Source organism: Vombatus ursinus, unplaced genomic scaffold (genome assembly GCF_900497805.2).
Source record: "Vombatus ursinus unplaced genomic scaffold, bare-nosed wombat genome assembly UNPS02000577.1, whole genome shotgun sequence".
Lineage (NCBI taxonomy): Eukaryota > Metazoa > Chordata > Mammalia > Diprotodontia > Vombatidae > Vombatus > Vombatus ursinus.
The window spans coordinates 9,070,081-9,085,127 of NW_020940355.1; the positions used below are offsets into that span (position 1 = coordinate 9,070,081).

The following is a 15,047-nucleotide window of genomic DNA, read 5'->3' on the forward strand; positions in this document are numbered from 1 at the left end:
GGAAGGAAGGAAGGAAGGAAGGAAGGAAGGAAGGAAGGAAGGAAGGAAGGAAGGAAATCTGCACAATTATAGGATGAGGGAAACATAGCTTAACAGCAGTTCATGTGATAAAAAAACACCAACTTAGCAAAATCAATATTGGCCAGCAATGGACAGCAAATGCCAAATAATCTAATGTAAATATAGTCTCCATTACGAGAGACTTAGTGTCATACAGTCCTGCTGGGCTCTGCCCTGAAGTGCCATATCTTGTTGTTCTAGGTGCCCCACCTTAGGAAGAGCTTTGACAAACTGGAACACTTTGAAAGTAAAGCAATCAGAACTCAGGGAGTCCTGGTAACCACATCATAGGAAGATAGTTTAATGGAACTGGGGATGTTCAATCTGAAGACTTGAAGGGCACATGAGAGCTGTTTTCAAATATTTAAAGGGCTGTCATGCAAGATGGATTAGACTTGTTCTTCTTGGCGCCAAAGGGTAGAATAGTGACCAGTGAGTAGACGTTAGAGGGAGGCCAATTTCAGCTCAATAAAAGGAAAGAAATTCCTACCACTCAGAGCTGTCCAAAAATGGAATGAGCTATTTCATGAAATAGTAGTGAGGGCTCCCTTCCCAAAAGTATTCAAGCAAAGGCTGGATGTGGTCAGCAATCAGGGATATTGTAGAAGGGACTTATGTATCAACTAAATGTCCTAAAATATCTCTTCTGACTCAAGGATTTTATGATCCTAGGACTGCCAACAAGGAGTTAGAACCATGACAGAGGCCTAAGTTGCCAGCTACCCAGGAGCAAAAGGGGCCATCAGCACCCCACGAGGCAATACCCTGAAGAACTGCATTGTTTCCAGGAAAAGAGGCAGTTCAAGGAGTAATTGTGGAAGACATTGTTTATTGTTTTTCAGTCGTGTCTGACCCTTGGTGATCTCATTTGGGGTTCCCTTGGAAAATATACTGGAGTGGTTTGCCGTTTCCTTCTCCATGTCATTTTACAGATGAGGAAACTGAGGCAAACAGGGTGATGTGACTTATCCAGGGTCACACAGCTAGTAAGTATCTGAGGCCAGATTTGTACTCAGGAAGAGGAGTCTTCCTGACTCCAGTCCTAGTGCTCTATCCACTGCACCACTTAAACTACATCATTAGATACCTTTCATAATTCCTACTCTGTTGTGGCTAATAGGGATAGGAGTGTGTTTTGAATAGCTTTGTGACTGTCTGTGACTATTCTAGGCTGCCTTTCTGGGTGTGTCTATTTCTAGGTAACACTACATATTATTGCAAGAATACTCATTCAAATAAAAAAAATCTTGAGCCCTGAGAAATATCTATCAGTAGTGCTATATCTACTGTATAGTATAGAGGATAGCACTCTGGAATTGAAGTCACATAGATTTCAGTTCAAATCCTGCCTCAGATACTTGAAACACTATAAAAACTGAAAGTTTAGCTCTGAAACACTGAGCAAATTACTTATCTCAGTTTTAGCTTCTTCCTCTATAAAATGAGGATAGTAACTGTGCCTATGTAAGCCAAAGATGGCCCTCTGACCCCCTACACCACATTGCCTCATATATAGAATGTCATGGGGGCAGAGGGCCAGTCTTAGTCAGCATAAGTCCTGGGTCTAAGGCCTTTCTCTGACACATACAGGCTGAGTGACCTTTAGGACATTACTTGCTAAAACTATAAAGAAGTAATTAGAGGCAGCTGGGTGGCACAGTGGATAGAACTCTGGGCCTAGAGTCAGAAAAACTTGAGTTTAAATCCAGCCCCAGATACTCACTAGCTGTGTAACCTTGGGCAATTGCTATTTGCCTCAGTTTCCCTATCTGTAAAATGGGGATAATAATAGCACCTACCTCTTAGGGTTATTGTGAAGATCAAATGAGAAAATATTTGTAAGGAATAGTGCCTGGCACATAGTAGGCGCTTAATAAATGTTTGTTTCCTTCCTTACTATAAGCTAGTAGAACAGTTACTGATCAAAAGTGATAAAGATTTCCTCATCAAAAGTAACCCACACCAATGACATCATAGATCTGGACCAAAATAAAAAATATATATATGTATATGTAGGTATCAGATCATTTTTTACACAAATACATATCTAAATTATAGCTATCCACATAGTTCTGTTCACATGTTTCTTCTGCATACTTCAGGTCAACCCCCCCAGGGAATCATTTGAATAGCTTCCCCACAGTCCTTGTTAAGGCTGTTTTTTTTCCCAGTAGTTCTTGCTCCTACCATTTCAAGGATGCAAACTGAAAAGTTCATTCTAAGTATCTTTTTTCTTTTTCTTTCTTTCTTTCTTTTTTTTTTTTTGCTGAAAGGCAAAAGAGCAGAGAAAGACTCACTCAGGATCTGATACAAACACATATATGTACACATGTACTCATTATTTATAGATTAAAGGAGCCCAATTTTTATGTTTTGCCTTTAGCAAATAACCACCAAAAAAAGCCACATACACAAAAAAGGGCAGACTTGCTATAGTGCAACAACTTATACTGCCTTCTAACGGCCTCTCAAAAGAGGCAGAAACAATGGAGGTAAGAATCATCTGATTTTTGGCAGATTTCTTGAACACATGTATGCTCAAAAGTATTTCCCCCATCCAATGCCTGAAATTCCACCATTAGAGAGTCATGTTCTCTTAGTTTCAAATACAAGTATCCCTGATAAGGGTAGTGCATTGAATCAGTAACAACTTACAGCAGGAGTTTTTAACCTTTTTTTGTATCATGGACTCTTTGGGTAATCTAGTGAAGTGTATGGATATCTTCTCAGAATAATACTTTTAAATGCATAAATAAAACACATAGGATTACAAAGGAAACCAATTAAATTTAAACAGTTTTTTTAATGTCATAGACCTCAGGTTAAGTGCCTTTGACTTAAAGCACATAAATTTATCAGTTTCTTTCATTCCTAAAAGGAAGGCTTCAGAGCAATAATTCATTACACACTTAGAGTGGGAAAAGGGAAGGTTGAGAGATTCAGGATATATGAAAATCAATTAAAAGGATGCTCAAAGGGGAAATGGGTAAGGGTCAATGAGAACAAAATGGGCCTATTTAATAATTTTGCCTGGGGCTAGCTGTAGTTACAAGTAGTAGCATTTCTCATGGTATTTGTGAGTGTTTAGGGACCTTAAAGGTCACCCAGTCTAATCTCATTATTTTATTAATGAAAATGAAGTCAATTGCTAACATACAGATTATCCATCTGTAACTCAGGCCCCAAGTCCATTAGGTTGGGACAATCTCCTCACTGGTGGATGGCATAGACCTCCACCTGGAGGAAGAGCAGCTGGGCACAGTTGGTAAGAGTGAGAGAGAGTAATGGGGTTCTTTAGTCTCTTTGGGTTCTTCTGGACTCCAGCGTTAAAAGAGAAGACGTGGGAAATTTCAACCTCTCTTCAGAGCCATGAAGGGAGAAAGACTCTGGGAAGAAGCTTCCATGGCAGGAACTGGCAGTTTCCATCTTGTCTCCATCCATAGCTTACTACATTAATGTGATTTTGGGGACTTTACCTTTGGGGGAAATCTGGGACTCTCTCTCTCTTGTTTGAGCTGGGTTACGTCACTCCCAATGGGAAAACGCCTTCAATCTATATCATCTGGTATAAACATAAATACAATATACACACAGATACATATATATATATATACACATATATGTTTCACATGTAAACTTTCTCTGATTTCTATTTTGCTATCAACTTGGATAAGTGAGTTTCTTTCCTATTTGCTCTGTGGGGTGTGTGGGTGTGTGTGTGTGTGTGTGTGTGTGTGTGTTAGTGGAATTGGGATCAGCAATCAGGAATTTAGTTGAACCTAAAAATTACATCCCCGGGCCTAAATTAATAATATTTAAGGGGGCAGATATATATAATTCCAGCCGGTAGCCCCTCTCTCTGAGGGGCTTCCTATCCTGGCAGCAATTAAAGTCTCCTTTGGAGAAGGGTAGGGGAGGAGATACTAGAGATATTCCTGCCTCCCTTTGAGCCACACACAACCCCCATGTGCTCCAAATTTGGGGGATTACCTGGAAAAGAATGTTTAAATAATGTGTTAGTTTCCTTCCACTAACCAGCTGTTCTATTCTAAAGGAAATGCACAGAATCAAGGGGTCTCCAAGTTGGAAGGCATCTCAGAGGCCAGTTCATCCAAGCCCATCACCTCTATGACATGCTTCACAAGTGGCCATCCAACCTCCATTTGAAGACCTCCAGTAAAATAAGACCCACTTTTTCCTGAGGCAGCTCATTCTACTTTTAGAATAGTTCTAATTGGTGGGAACTATTTCCTGATATCAAGCCTAATGGACTTCCTTGTAGCTTTTACCCATAGTTTCTCATTCTGCAGTCCAGGGGCCAAACAGAACAGATTTAGTCATTCTTCCATGTGACATATCTTTAAAATCTCGAAAACAACTTTTGTGTGTCCCCAAAATCTTCCTCTCCTTCAGGCCCACCCTCCTAGTTTTTTATAATAATAATAATAATAATAATAATAATAATAATAAACACATACCTAACTTTTACATAGGGCTTTAAGGCTTCCAAGGTGCTTTCTACATCCTATCTCACTGGATCCTCACAATAAATCATCCCATGAAATAATCCTGAGTTCCTTCCTCATCCTAGCTGCTTGGAATGCTCTTCTCTGGATTCTCCAGGATAGCCCCAGAATAATGGGGCTATTATTACCTCCCTAGTCCTGGGAAATATCTAGGTACAGACTAAGATTGCATTAGCCTTCTTGACTGGCATATCACAATGATAACTTGCACTTTTGCCGTCCACTAAGATCCCCTGAGTGTTTTCAAACTGCTCTCTAGTTCTACCATGCCATCCTTTACTGGTGAAGTTGATTTTTTTTCTTTGAACCCAAGTGTAAGACTTCACATTATCCCTATTAAATTTTATTTTCTTAGATTTGGCCCAGTGTTCTACCATGTCAAGATCTGGAATCATCACTCTCATTCATCATGTGTGTCATCAGTAAATTATACCTGCATAACATTTCTGTCTTTCCATGTCACTGATAAATATTAAATGGCAAAAGACAAAGCATACATCTTTGTGGCAGTCCACTAAAAGTCTTCTCCCAAGATGGTATCAAATTATTTATGACACCCCTTTGGGTCCAGCCATTCAACTAGTTTTAGATATGCCTGGATGAAGTATAGTCTAGATCAGAAGTGTCAAGTACACAGTGCACTGACACCCCTGAGGGTGACTGGAACCAGATTAAAATATAATTAGGAAGTATTTAACAAAATAAATTAAAAAAACAATAAAACATAGATAATGCTAATTTGTGTTTTTTTAAGTCACTTTACAGCCCAAGAGAATCGTTATGTATGGCTTAGCTGGCAGCCATGATACCACTCATCTAACCCACATCTCTCCATCTTTTCCAGAAGAATAATTTGAGAGATTTTGTTCAATGCTTTGCTGAGGTCTAAATAAACAACACCAACAGCATTCCCCTGGTCTACTTGTACTATAATGTCTACTCCTTGGGAGCTAGAATTGTGGTATCAACAGACACAGAGAAGATGCTTAATAAATGCTTGTTGATTAGCTGATTGAGCCATCTCTGTCAGAAACATTAGCTTTGTTAATGAGGCAGCTAGGTAGCACATTGCATAGAGCACTGGGCCTGGAGTCAGGAAGATATGAGTTCAAATCCAGCCTCAGACACTTGCTAGCTGTATGACCATGGGTAAGTCACTTAACCTCTGTCTGCCTTAGTTTCCTCAACTGTAAAGTGTGGATGATAACAGAGCTTACCTTGCAGGGTCCTTGTGAGGCTCAATCAAGATATTTGCAAATTACTTAGGAGAGTGCCTGGCAGGTTATAAGTGCCATATAAATGCTTATTGCCTCCCCCTGTATTGGTTCAACCAATTTTTATTTTGATCCTCCCCTTTACTCCAATATTGTTATTAAAAAATCCACTTTCTGCTGTCCTTAGCTTTTTTCTCCCACCTCAGGTTGCTCTGAGATGTAGCATTCCCAATGTTATTCTTACAGGACCAGATCACTCCTGAACACAGAAGGAATCAGCTTATGTTACCTGCCCTTGCTTCCATCTTCTGAATGTCATTTTAATGGCCAAATTGGTCATGATCAATATGGGCTTGATCAGTGAGAGTTCGCTGTTTCTAGCGGGCCAGAGCAAGATTTACCACACTACACTCTGGCAATCTTTCGGGCATGCCACTGGACTCAAACCCCACCACCCACCCACCCAATTAAAACAACACTACAATTCCTGGAAAGAACACATTGATCAATTGTGCTACAACTCCATTCATCATCCTTGTGAGTCCTGAGATCAAAACTCCCCCCGGTCATGATTCCCCTTTATATCCTGTCTCCCTCTACTACAGTGTAAGCTCTTTTAAATCAGTCAGTCAGTATTTATTAAGTATTTATTAAGTTCTTACTATAATAAGAACTTATTAAGTTCTTACAGCCAGACACTGTGCTAAGCACTGGGGAATACAAAGGAAAGCAAGAGTCTTTGATTTCAAAGATCTCGTGTTCTAATTTGAGGCAGCTAGGGGGTGCAGTGGATAGAGTACTAGGCTTAAAGTCAGGAAAACTCATCTTCCTGAGTTCAAATCTGATCTTAGACACTTACTAGGTGTGTGACCCTGGACAAGTTACTTAACCCTGTTTACCTCAGTTTCCTCATCTGTCAAATGAGTTGGAGAAGGAAACGACAAACCATTCCAATATCTTTGCCGAGAAAACCCCAAGCGGGGTCACAACTCTCACAAAGAGTCAAACATGACTGAACAACAACATATTCTAACAGGAGGGGGTCAGCATATAAATAATTAGGCAGATATAAGATCAATGTAAATGGAAGATAATCTTTAAAGGGAAGGGACTAGAAAGAGCAGGGAATGTCTCACTTTTTCCATATGTATTCCCAGAAGTCAGTACAGTGCCTGACATAAATTAAGAGCTTAATAAATGCCTTTATAATTCATTATCTTTCCCCTAAAAACCAGCCTTCTAATTTCTATTTCTACTGTCTAATTTCTAATTTCTATTTCTACTGAGATGACTACCATCCTGCCAGCCATTCAGGTTCTCAACCTCAGAATCATCCTTAACTCTTGACTCTCCCTTAGCTGAGTTCCTGGCACATAGTAGGTGGTTAATAAATGCTTGTAGACTTGACTTACCCACCATATGCTGCCAAACACCATATGTGTGTGTTTTTATATATATGCGTAATGTTTTGGAAATAGAATCAATCAGACTTAGTTATTGGTGACCTGTATACATATGTATGTGCACTGGCTGTTGTTTAGGTCTGGAACACATAGGCACATAGTAGCTTTTTACTGATTTATCTGATCCACAGAAATCTTTTTAGGCAATACTCCTTTCTGCTCTTCATCAGGATTATTTCTGTTTGCATCTTCAGAATTTTCTTTATTTCTGAGAGCTTACCATCCCTCCCAGGCTGACTTGACTTATAGAATTTTAGCTCATGAGACCTGACTTAACCTTCACTGAACTCTTTGAAATCTGTCCTCCCCCAAAGCTGGGGAGGTTGATTTCAAACTTTGAACAAGTTTCCTCCCACCTCTAAGATGGACTAGACTCTTCTCTCCAAAGGCCTCGCTCATTTCTACTACTAACAACCAGTCCCCTCCTGGTTGGTGAGAATCTCATCCAAAACAGAATTTTGCCTTGTTCATTTTCCATCTTTTGAAGGATGAAATGATCATTAAGATGAGTCAGGAAATGTTGAGTTGTTCTGATTTTCTCAGAGAAGGCTAAAACACATGTAGGGAACCTGGAGGTCCCACCATTATTACTGTATCCTACTTCTCTGCCAAGTTTTTGATCTGCTTCCCTAACACCTCATTGATTTCCTGTTTTTGTTTAGGTCTTGTTTCTGTCTAGTGTCCAATGGCATTATCACTTCCATTTCTGCCTCCACTGACATTTAGCCAACTGTTCCTTCATGCTTTCCTCCTCTGTTTTCTCAATTTCCTCACATTAATATATCATCTTCATATACAATCCTGTTCGATTTCCTCCAACCTGATCCTTTTTTACCTGTCCTGTTCCTTTTGAGTAAGGCATATCCTTTCAGAGCCATGCTCCAGTCATGGGTCACATCCCACAAATTCTCTGTGTCCTAATGAGGTCAAATTTGGCTCCTTACATAAGGAGCTCCTTTTTGTTCACCTTTTTCTTTGGCTACATAAACTTTGTGTATTTATATATATAAATGACTGAAGCCAAGGGTTTTACTACACTATTTTTATCTTTTGTGAGCACTGAAATATCTCTAATATTATTCTTCCTATACCTAGTCAATATACATCAGCAGGGTTGTTTCTATATTTTCCTTTTCATCTTCAAGTCCCTTTGATTAAATTTACAAGACACCAGACAAGTACATTGTTATCAGCCCTTTTTAGGTATACTCCATACCTGACTAGTAGCCCGACGTTTCTGTATTTTAAGCTGTAATCCAGAAGATCAAATCCCTATCTTTGTAACCTGCCTTCCTCTTTTGAAGCCTGTAATATTATATAGCCTTCAGTTTATAAAGCGCTTTAAGGTTTATTGTTCAATGATTTTCAGTCGTGTCTGATTGTTTGTGACCCCATTTGGGGTTTTCTTGGTAAAGGTATTGGAGTGGTTTGCCATTTCTTTTTCCAGCTTATTTCACAAATGAGGAAACTGTTGTAAACAGGACAAAGTGATTTGTCCAGAGTCACACAGCTAGTAAGTGTCTGAGGAAGGATTTGAACTCAGATCTTCTGGATTCCAAGTCTTGCACTCTCTCCACTGTGCCATCAAGCTTCCTGTAAGCCTTTAGATATATAATGAATCCTAGAGGTGATCTACAGCAGTCCAATCTCCCACCCAAGTGCATAGCAAAATATCATTGACAAGAAGTATCCAGCTTCTAATTGAACACTGCCAGTGAGAAGAAACAAACTATATTATGGGATAGCCCATTTCAAAAATAACCATAAATTTAAGAAGTGCCAACTATTATTATTATCATCATTATTGACGTAGAAAAGGCATCATGGAACACTGGAAAGAACACTGGCTTGGGAGTCAGGGATCTCAGTACAAATCCCACATCTCCCACTTGCATGACCTTCCGGAAGCGGTCACCTTCCTCAGCCCAGGTGTTTGCATCTGTCCAATGAGGGAGTTAGACCAGACAGCCTCTGACATTTCTTTCAGCTCTCAGTCTATGATCCTATGATGCTCCTCATGTATAGAAATGACTCTGGGTTCTTGAAGGCCATGCCCCCAGACTGGCACAAGTTCTAGAAGGTCTTACCAACTGAGAGGGTTTGAAGGATGGTCCTGGCAACAGAACATGTCTCTTAGAAGACTAGTCTAAATAAATATCGATAGAGATATTTAGGCAGCTAGGTGGTAGAGTGGATAGAGCGTCAGGCCTGGAGTCAGGAAAACTCATCTTCAGAGTATAAATCTGGCCACAGACACTTACGAGCCGTATGACCCTGGGTAAGTCACTTAACTTTGCCTCAGTTTCCCCATATGTAAAATGAGCTGGAGAAGGAAATGGCAAACTACTCCAATATCTTTGCCCAAAAAAATCCTAAGTTGGGTCATGAAGAGTCAGACACAACTGAAAAATGACTGAACAATGGCAAGAGTGGCTTATCATCAGTAGTTTCGTCATGTGGTGATAAGTTTTTGGTCATGCCAATCCATGAAAGAAAGAAAAAAATACAAAATTGCCCTCATTCCTGGGTGGCCCCCCTTCCACTTTGGCAGTAATGAAAGCAAAGTAGTGGAAATGGGTATAGAGTATTAAGAATCATATCATTTTTATACCATCAATAAACATTCATTTAATGATTGGTACTCTAAATATGAGATATTCCCATTGAACAATGAGTTGACACAGGAGTGAAGGAATTGCTAAATTTTTACTTGTCTTTGTCCCTCTTAAAATAGAGCAGAGAATTGAACACAATACTTCAAATGTGGTCTGACCGGGGCATGATGCAGTGGTACTATTATTTCCCATGATCTTCCTAGAATGCTACGTTTCTATTAATTCAGCCAAAGTTTACATTTGTTCAGATTGAGCTTATGGTCAACTAAAGCACTGAAATCCACATGAATGGCTAGCAAGTCAGCTTTGCTCCATTCACTGTTTGTGTAATTTTTCAAACCTAAATGTAACATTTTACATTATTTACTTTTATCTTATGGTTTGGGTTCAGCATTAATAACTTCTTGAAATGTTAGAACCTTCATTCTGTCATCATATTAGCTATTGATTTAAGGTTTCTTTTTGGTCTTCTTTAGATTAATAATTATATTTCCTATATCTTCATTGATTAAAAAAATTTCAAGAGAGCAGGACCAAAAGCAGAACTTAATAATAGCTTACTCAAAACAAAATTAATAAGGTTGATTTGTTGCAGTAAAAAAAATGCATTATGAAAACCAAATAATATTTCTGGCACAGAAAAAATACATTATGAAAATTATTTTTAAAACATTATTCAAGCTGTTATTCCCTTGTAAATGGTTAAACAAGAGTTGGTTTCTTTTGTCACTCAAACTGCAGAGCTGGTATTGGGACAAATGTAAAGACCAGACGCTTTGAAGAGTTTTAGGGGAGAAAGGATTAAATTTTTTTTAAAAAAAAGCCAAATAGAGAGAGGGAGCATAATATGGTATGGTATGGTACGGTATGGTATATCAATACAATTGTTTCCCTTTGCATTCCTATTTTTTTTTATTTTATGTATTTAAAAATAAGATTCTGAGAGGGGGTTCACATACTTCACCAATCTGACAAAGGGTTCCAGGGCACAGAAAAAAAGGTGATGAACTCCTGAATGATGTAGGAGAGAGGGGACAGTTTCCATATCCTTGATATGTGCTGGCCTTACCCTGGATTTTTCAGATCTGTGCTTTACTGGAAAACACTCCAGCTTTTTTTAAGTGTGGAAGAAAAGCTCTCTGCGTTACAATAAACAGAAACACTATCCCAAGTGTAGTCCCCTGAGCCCAACTGACTCCTTGCTGTGGCTTGCTTCTACACTTTAATAGAGCAGATGTGCTATTTCAGCAACTAAAGTGTAAAATGAGACAGCTGGCAATTGGACAAAAAGGCAGTAACCAAAAAGTCTGATGAGTTTCCAGTGGATACAGAACTATCAGCAAAAGAAATGTAATTGTGAAACAACATTAGAAAGTGGCTGTGGAGTGATGATACTTTTGAACCTCAGCTAGTTCAACTAGTTAGCACAGTGCTAATGAGGCCAAGGTTACGGGCTCCTTTCCTCTGTAGGCCAGTTAGCATCACTTTGTTCTATGGCCACAGCTGTCTCACAAATGTGTGTGTGTGTGTTTGGTAATAAGGGGGAACCATGTGAGGAAGCATGCCTGAGTCCATAAAATTCATTACCAGTGCTGGGAAAAATCCAGAGTGTACATTCTGCTTGGATGGAGGCAGGAGGAATGATAGCCCCAGTCTGTCAGTCAGCTGGCAATTATGTGCCGGACACTGTGCTAAGTCCTGGAAATACAAAGAAAGGCAAAAAAAAGAGTCCCTCCTCTCAAGGAGTCCATCTAATGGAAAAGCCCCAGATCTCTCAGTTTAACTGATCATGTATCTCTTTTTTTTCTTGTGGTGAGGCAATTGGGGTTAAGTGACTTGCCCAGGCTCATACAGCTAGTAAGTGTCAAGTGTCTGGTCTGAGATCGGATTTGAACTCAGGTCCTCCTGACTCCAGGGCCAGTGTTCTATCTATTGAGCCATCCAGTTGCCCACTGATTGTGTATCTCTTATAAGATGAGGTATGTAGCTATTCTCAAGCTCACTGTCAGATAAAATATGTTCTCCAATGAAGAGCAGCATGGAAAATAGAATGATCTATGAGGTTTTAATCACAGTAGTGTTATATACACATAGTAGAAATTCAATAAACACTGATTGATTAAATGATTGATTGAAAAACTTTAAAGGAAACTCTTTCTTGTGAAAAGTCATAGAGATCTGCTATTGGTTTTATACCATTCAACTTTTTAAAAGGGAGAGGGGCCTGACACAGAGAACATATTTATCAAACTGAAAAAGAACACAAAGCTAATGTGGCTAGTTAACACCATGACAACAGGATGGAATGGTGGGCTGAAAGCAACAAGATATAATTCAACAAGGATAAATGCAAAGTTTGACATTTAGGTGCAAACAACAAATTCCACAAGTATAGGAAAAAGGAGATCTGGCTTGGCAACCACCTATGTGAAAATGACATTCAGGATTTAGCAGATATAAGCCAGCAGCACAATGCAACCACTGAAAAAGGAAACGTGATTTGAGGCTGCATTAGCAGAGGTATACTATACTCATCAGCAGGGAGTTATATATTACTATACTCTGCAAAGGTCAGATCACATCTGCAAGGGTCATTGTATTTGATCCTGGGTATTTGTTACCCTATAAAAAGGCAACTGATAAACCAGAATGAATCCAGAAAAAAAAGAAATCAACATTGTAAAGTCTAGAAGCCATGTTTTAGAAGGAAAACATCGGTCTAAAGACGTAAATACTGAGAGAATACATGAGAGCAATGTTTAGCTATCTTAAGGGCTATCATGTATCTAGAAAGCAAAGAGGAGGGGTGGAGGAATAGATTTGTGCTACACTGCTCTCAAAGGCTGTACTGTAAACAACAATAATGGCCAATTTTAAATGGTACTTTATAATTCGTATACATCGTCTCATCACATGACAATTCTGTGATATATGTATTGTAAGTATTATTATGCTCATTTTATAGGTTAAAAAATTATAGTTCATCCACTTCCAAAGAAAGAACTATGGAGTTTGAATGTAGATCGAAGCATACCATTTGCTATTTTTTTCTTCTGTTGTGTTTTGTTTCCTCTTTGTGGTGGTTCCTCCTACTGGTTCTAATTCTTCCTTACAACATCACTAATGTGAAAATATGTTTAATAGGAATATATATGTATAGCCTATATCAGATTGTGCACCGTCTTGGGGAGGGGGGGAGAAAAATTTAAAACTCAAAAGCTTATGGAAGTGATGGTCGATAAATCAAAATAAATTAATCAAGTAAAAAAATTATAGTTCAGAGTGGTTAAATGACTTTCTCATGGTTTACACAGGTAATGAGAGGAAGGGCTAGGCTGGATCCAGGTCATGCAACTCCAAAGTCATGCTCTTTATGATAGCTATATCTCAGCTGCCTCAGCAGGTGGAAGTCACAAAGAAACAGATTTCATTTCCACATAAGAGAGAACCCCCTATGAATATACCTATTCAACAATGGAATAAGCTTCCACAAGTGGTAGTGAGTACCCCTTAGCTGAATACAATTAAGCAGAAACTATATGGCCCTGGGTAACCATGGTGAAGAAATTATTCTTTACTAAGTAGGAATTGTACTCAAAATTAAGTGAATTGAACAAATGATTATAAAATACTTATTATACGTAAGGCACAAAGACAAAAATGAAATAATTTCTGCCTTCAAGAAGTTTATAGTTTACTGGTGGACAAAACATGTACCCAGATAAGTAAATACAAGGTTATATGGAGAGAAGAGAGAAAAACAGGGGAGGTGAGAAGGTGAGAAGGGAGGAGGAAAAAAGGAGGGAGAGGAAGAGAAAGACAAGGGGAGAGAAATGAGAGAAGAGAGAGAGAGAGAAAGAGAGAGAGAGAGAGAGAAAGAGAGAGAGAGAGAGAGAGATAAATAACTGGGTAGGAGGGAATCAAGGCACATTTCATGGGGAGGGTAGCAGCTGAGCTCATCTGAGCTGAGTCTTGAAGGAAGGTGGGAATTCTGAGAGGTGAAGATGAGGAGGAAGAGAGTGTTCAAGGTACAAGGGACAGTCTGTGAGAAGAAAGAAAGTCAAGAGAAGGCAGGAATGCCAAGTTCTAAGGACAACTAGCAATTCTATTTGGCTGGAACACAGACTTCATGAAGGGGATTAATATAAAATCAGTATGGAAGAGTAGGTGGGAGCCAGATTATGGGAGTCTTTAAATGCCAGGCTCAAGAGTTTATATTTTGTCTTCCAGTCAACAGGGAGCTAGTGAGGGTTGAAAGTACAGGAGTTATGTTCAGACACATCCTCTGGGAAGATGATTCTGGCAGTTGTATGGAAGATAGAGTAGAGAGCAGAGGCACTAGCCCCAGGGAGACCAGTTAGGAGTCAGTGACAGCAGTCTGGTTGAGAATTAATAAAGGCTTGAACTAAGGCAGTGGCCATGCTAGCCATGTGAATGGAGAAAAGAAGACAAATATGGGATATGCTGTGAAGGGAGAATCAGTGAGACTTGGCAATGGATTGGTTATGTTACCTTCCAAATCTAAAATTCTAGGATTCTCTGTGCATTTGTCATTAACATAATAAACTTATTAGAATGAGCATTCAAAATAATAATAGCTAGCATTTGTACACAACTTTAAAGTTTGAAAAGAATCATACATATATTCTCATTTGATCTTCACAACTCTAAACTAGGTGCTATTATTATCCCCATTTAACAGATAGGAAAACTGAGCCTGAGAGAGGTTAATTGACTTGCTCATAGTCACAAAGCCAGGAAGTATCTGAGGCAGAATGATGATCTCAGGTCTTCCTTACTCTTAAATCCAACGCTTTGTCCACTATGCCACATACCTAGCTACTTACAAGCCTGAGAGATGATCTATCTCAGTCTCTTCATTATTACAGATAAAGAAACCAAGTCTTAGAGATCTAAAGTGATTTGTTCAAAGTCAGAGTTAATTAGTATCCCTATACCTTTTATTTTAAAATACAGAAGTACTATAGCAAGACATTTCTTGTTGAGCTATACTATGATTTGGACTCTTTGTTAACTTGTTCAAACCCTTTCACCCATTCAGTCTGCATTAGTGAAGTTTTCCTGCAACATTTACAGTATCACGATGTAATTCTACATTCCCTACAAGCTTAGTCCCATAAGTGGCTCCAGGTGGGGAGGAAGCAGATA

The 15,047-nt window shown here is 39.0% G+C and overlaps 1 protein-coding gene across 1 annotated transcript in view; it reads right to left on the minus strand.

The window, feature by feature from the left end:
* Window positions 1-15,047, minus strand: part of GMPR (guanosine monophosphate reductase) — a 91,084-nt gene that overhangs the window by 15,724 nt on the left and 60,313 nt on the right. The window lies entirely within an intron of this gene.